This window comes from Heteronotia binoei, chromosome 16 (genome assembly GCF_032191835.1).
Source record: "Heteronotia binoei isolate CCM8104 ecotype False Entrance Well chromosome 16, APGP_CSIRO_Hbin_v1, whole genome shotgun sequence".
Classification (NCBI taxonomy): Eukaryota; Metazoa; Chordata; class Lepidosauria; order Squamata; family Gekkonidae; genus Heteronotia; species Heteronotia binoei.
In genome coordinates this window covers 25,858,169-25,864,168 of record NC_083238.1, presented here as the reverse complement: position 1 = coordinate 25,864,168, position 6,000 = coordinate 25,858,169, and positions in this window count along the sequence as shown.

The following is a 6,000-nucleotide window of genomic DNA, read 5'->3' as shown; positions in this document are numbered from 1 at the left end:
ACTGTAGCCATGAAATTAAAAGACGTTTGCTCCTTGGGAGGACAGCTATGGCGAACCTGGGCAGTATAATAAAAAGCAGAGACATCACCCTGCTAACAAAAGTCCGTATAGTCAAAGCGATGGTATTCCTAGTAGTAATGTATGGCTGTGAGAGCTGGACCATAAGAAAGGCTGAGCACAGAAGAATATATGCTTTTGAGATGTGGTGCTGGAGAAGACTCTTGAGAGTCCCTTGGACTGCAATGCAAGATCATCAAATCAGTCAGTCCTAGGGGAAATCAACCCAGACTGTTCCCTGGAAGGTCAGATGATGAAGCTGAAGCTCAAATACTTTGGCCACCAAATGAGAAGGGAGCACTCCCTGGAGAAGATCCTGATGCTAGGAAAGACAGAAGGCAAAAGAAGAAGGGGACGGCAAAAGATGAGATGGCTGGGCAGTGTTACGGATGTAACAAACATGAATTTGAGCAGACTTCGGAGGATGGTGGAAGACAGGAGGGCCTGGCATGACTTGATCCATGGGATTGCAAAGAGTTGGACTCGACTGTGTGACTGAACAACAAAAACTGAGCTCAATCACCTCTTTTTCTATGAAATGATCCCTGGCCAGAGTATAACTTAAGACAATATCCAAACAATTTGGGAATTAATGCAGTTTGTGCGAGTGATTTTGCTTTATAGACTCACTCATAAACTTTGGGTTGTGGCTAAAGGATGCCCAAATACTGGTTGAGATCTATATTTGCATGCAGGAGGTTGAGATCTATATTTGCATGCAGGAATTACAAAGAGCTTGCAGGAAAATATGTGGAATATATATTTCAGTCCTTTTGTGTGTGTGTACATGTGTTTGTTTGCAGGGGGCCAGCATTGGAAAGGATATTAACACCCTCTCCAAGCACTGAGTCACCATCAGAAAATTATGTGGTTTGATTAATCAAACAACATTTTATCAGCAGGGGCTAACATGTGCTTGAACAGACTTTATTAATTCCAGAAAGTGGAAAGTGGGCGTGAGAGATGCAGTTTCTGTAAAGTTTAAAGTTTGTATTGTTTAATATAGTTCTTTTGAGCGTCCTTAGCTGACTGACTAAATTTATACAATTTTTAATAGAATTGTTCTACTATCTCTTGCATTTCTTGCCTCTTGTATTTCTCTGCATTATCTTCTCCTCTAAGAACAGTGATGGTCCTTTTGGCATTTTTTTGGCGTCTGTAAGCTAACCATCTTCCTGGTTTATTAGCATATTCAAAGTAGTTCTGTATGGCAAACTTGACAGATGCGGTTTCAAAGGAAGGGTTGCCACTTTCTCATTTGATTTCGGGAGCTGTCGGGTCCATGTGGGTTTTATAAAGTGGCATTAGGCTGTAGTTGGGGGAGGAGGGGTTGAAGAAGAAGAATGTGCTGTTGAGTTACAACCAGCTCATGACCTCAACGAAAGGATGTTCAAGGCAAGGGATGAGCAGACGTCACATGATCTTCCATTGCCTTCCTCTGCGCAGTGTGACAGACAGGAGGCTGTGCTGTCCTTGAAGGGAAAAGCAGTCACGCAGCTGAGCCTATGGGAGTATGACTCCAGCATCCATTCACCTTTAAGAATGGGATGGACTGTTGGAGGGAAGCACAGGAGGAGGAGTTCAGTTCTGCCCTAGGGTTGCCAGGTGTGAAGAAATATCTGGGGACTTGAGGGTAGAGCCAGAAGGGGGTGGAGCTAGGAGCAAGGGTGTGACAAGCATGGTTGAACTCCAACGGGAGTTCTAGCAATCATATTTAAAGGGATTGTATAGCTTTTAAATGCCTTCTCTTCATTTGGAAATGACATAGGATAGGGATACCTTATTTTGAGGCTTATGGAACTGGACCCCCTTGTCCAATCTTTTTGAAACTTGGAGGGCGTTTTGAGGAGAGGCTCCAGATGCTATGCTGAAAATTTGGTGCCTCTCCAGAAACTCACTAATTTCTCCATTATATCCTATGGGAATCAGTCTCCACAGAGTATAATAGAGCACCCAGCAGACATTTCCTCCCCCACTCCCCGCTTTCTGATCCCAAAACCAGGGGATCCCCGCCCTCAGTTGGAGATTGGCAGCCCTGTCAGGGAGAAAGCCATGAGAGCTCAGGGCTGGTTCAGACAAGGAGCTGCAGAGTGAAGGGTAGCTCTGCCTGATATTGTGGTTCTACCTCTGGGACACAATAAGAAGATAAGAAGATATTGGATTTATATCCCGCCCTCCACTCCGAAGAGTCTCAGAGCGGCTCACAATCTCCTTTACCTTCCTCCCCCACAACAGACACCCTGTGAGGTGGGTGGGGCTGGAGAGGGCCCTCACAGCAGCTGCCCTTTCAAGGACAACCTCTTCCAGAGCTATGGCTGACCCAAGGCCATTCCAGCAGGTGCAAGTGGAGGAGTGGGGAATCAAACCCGGTTCTCCCAGATAAGAGTCCGCGCACTTAACCACTACACCAAACTGGCTCTCCAATTGATAGGCCTGTCTCTGATAATGAGCAGACCTTGTACCATTCAGCCTGACTCTTGGGAAAAGGCAGGCTGTTGTGGGTAGAAGCCTATATGTGTGAGAGAATCCAACCTAGTGGCTAGTCAATAAAACCCTGTTTGTGCCTGCATTAAAGAAAATTCTAACTAGTCTCTAACTAGTCTCTGAAGCCGTAACTAGTTTAAATTTAGGTGCCTCAACCAGGTTACTCCTTTGTCTACTTGGAGACTGGTCTGCTCCTTGAAACCAACCTGTAAATAAATTTATCTTCTGTTGTTTATGTACTAATCCTGCCTCAGTGATCTCCATATTCTACTTGAGCACCAAAAAACTTACCTCACAGCAGTGAATCCATTTCTATACACTTGCTACCTTAAGAGCACCTGGTAACTGTGGGGAAGGTTTACAGTTTAAAACCTGGTTCCCCAAAATCATAGGAAGCTGTGTGAGTCCCCTCAGTTAGTAGAAAAGGCCTGTCACAATAGCAAAGTTGGTCTTCCTCAGTCTCCTATCCTTCCTCAGTTGGTCTCCTATCCAAAGTACTCAACTGTTGTCAACCCTAAATAACACCCGTCTTGATGGGCTATTTGGACTGCTAGTTGAAGCCCCATCTAATTCACACCACACAAAAGTTTTGAGGGCTATTCTAACACAGTTCTATTTTTTCCTCGATGCACTTGCTCCGGTGCCCTAGGCAAAATGGCTGTTTGCTTGCACTGTGCATTCTGGGATAGCAGTTTGTCCACACAACCACATTTATCGCATACGTTCAGTGGAGGATATTAGATTGGTTATACCTTTTTTATAGATCAAAACTTTACAATTCTTTTCACTTGCTCTGGAATTGGTGCAGATTTCTGAAGCATTCCTTGTTTTAAACAATCTGTTAGGAGGGTTAGGTTGTAGCTGCTTCCTTACTTTAGAGACATTTCAAAGAACAAAATACAGCCATCAGAGATTTCCAGAATCAAACCCAAGTGTCAATGTACATTTTACTTGCTATGAATAATAACAGAAACTTGTTAGGTATAGCAGAACAATTATTTAAAAGTTTTTACCTACATAGAATAAATACCTTTCTTCATTAAACCCTTTCCTTAAGTTACTAGTTGTAGCACACTGCAATGCTCTCAGTAATGGTAGCTGAAGGCAGATTTTTTTTCCCCTCTAGAAGCACAGAAGCATGGTAAAAATCACAGTGGTCTTTAAAGACCAATCTTCATCTAGAGGTAGTCTTTGATAGGCAAAGGCCCTATTCACACAGAGTGTTGAGTTCCGTTTAAACTGACCCAGTTCTGTTCCGAATACCTTTGTTCCAGATATTATTGATCAGACTGCCATACTGCAATTCAAATCACTCCGCGGTGAAACCATCATCTGCCATCCACATGACGGCACCATGCAGTTCTTTTTCCCCCCTCCACGATTTTGTGCATGTGTGCATTATGCACATGTGCACATTATGCACATATGCATGGGTTAAAACATGTGGTTATGCGCACATCGCTATGAAGTAAAAAAAGAATGGCAACGATAAACCGGATGTCTGAAGCTCCTTTTGCTCTGGGACAGCCTTCAGACATCCGGAAGTTGGTTAATATCTCAGCAGAACTATCCAGACGGAGAAAACTACGAGGTGAAACCAGAGAACTCAAAAAACACCGCAAAGGAGCAGGTAACGAAATAATCTGGTTCCAAGAAGGATTTGGGGGGGGGGGGCTACCACGAGTTAATACCGGGAAGCAAATGTTGCTGTCTGATCAGCCACTTTAAATCCGGAAGGAAACAGCAGTGACATCTGATTATACTGTGGTCTGAACAGGGCCAAAGCTTATCTGGTCAAATGGACAGAGACTGAAACAGTACTGCTGAGCCAGAGGAGGAGTTCCAGCTTCTTTCCACTGATTTTTGTTTTAAAGCGGTGTTCGTTTTAAGAAAAGCTCTAACCTTTATATGGAATATGTCATGTCCAGAGCTTTTTTTGTAGAAAAAGCCCAGCATGAACTCATTTGCATATTAGGCCACACCCCTGACATCACCATTGTTCCACACAGGGGTTTTTTTGTAGAGAAAGCCCAACAGGAGTTCATTTGAATATTAGACCACACCTCCTGATGCCCAGCTGGAATTGTGTTCCTGTGAGATCCTGCTAAAAAAAAAAGCCCTGGTCATGTCAAAAATTTAAAAGGCTGGATTTTTTTTTTTTTGACAAATTTTAGGACATATCAGTGATCCAGGTGGGGCATTTCACCTGCAAGTTACAGTCCTACTCAGCAGACTTTAAAATGCCCTGATTTTCCATTATTGTCTTTTGGGGGGTAAAAAAAAGGGGGGGGACTACACTGAACTTCTGAAGGACTATAGAAATAGCACACTAACTATTGTATCGATAAAACTATTACTAAAAGTGTCTCAGAAGACAGCAGGTACTGCGCAAGCTGTTGCAATGATTCTGAAATCACCTTTGCATCTGCGGTCCAGGTTGTTGAAGGATCACTCTGACCCCCCTTGATCCTGCCGCATTTTACATTGACTCATCTCTTAATTCTGATTATGTGGTGCAATTGTATCAATTTAAGGTCAAGGGCCTGAATAAATTCTTTTGTAAGAACTATTAGCAGATCTTTTAAAATTGAAAAGACCCCTGCGTCTAATGGTCTTATGAGAACAGAATTACAAATGAAGAGCTTTAAAACAAATTGTAATTTTATGGAAACTTATTAAGAGAACTTATTGTATTGGTGATTGAGAATATTGTTAAGTGATGCTGTCCATTTGGAAAGGAATAACAAAAAGGGGTTGAACAACTTTTTAAATTGTTTGTCTTTTCTTTTCTTTGTTTTCCTCTATTTGCCCATGGATTTGTGCAGAGTGTAAAGTTTTATACAAACTTTTTTTACCTTTGCTTCCCGGTATTAACTCGTGGTAGCCCCCCCCCCCCCCAATCCTTGTAGAAAATTAATGAAGTAAACTGTTAAGCACTCTGCCCCATAATTCATTATAAAATAAAGAAGTCTTTAACACTTACTCTGCCAACTCTTAAGTGTCAGATGGAGGTACATATAGATGTACCTGCAAACAGGAACAGTTGCCAGTTTATTTTCCAAGCACTTCCTCTATCTCTTACTCCTCAAAGTTCACATCTACTACATCCACAAACAATGTTCTTCTCCTCTTCGCTATTAGCCTTCAGCCAATGACTCAGGTGATGTGTCTGCCTTTTTCCCCCTCAAGCATTTTTTTTTTACTGAACGTCAACAAAACCTTTTATTTAAACTGTGTAAAGTTACTCCAGGTAAAGAGAAAAGTGGATTCCTGATTGTCACAAGGACCAACCAGTACTGTCTAAACCCCCTTCAGCAGCAAACCAGAAGGTAAACCTGCGCAAGCACCGGCTCATTACCGACCCATGGGGTGATGTCACATCATGATGTTTTCTTGGCCGATTTTTTGTTATGGGGTGGTTTGCCAATGCCTTCCCGAGTTATCTACACTTTACCTCCA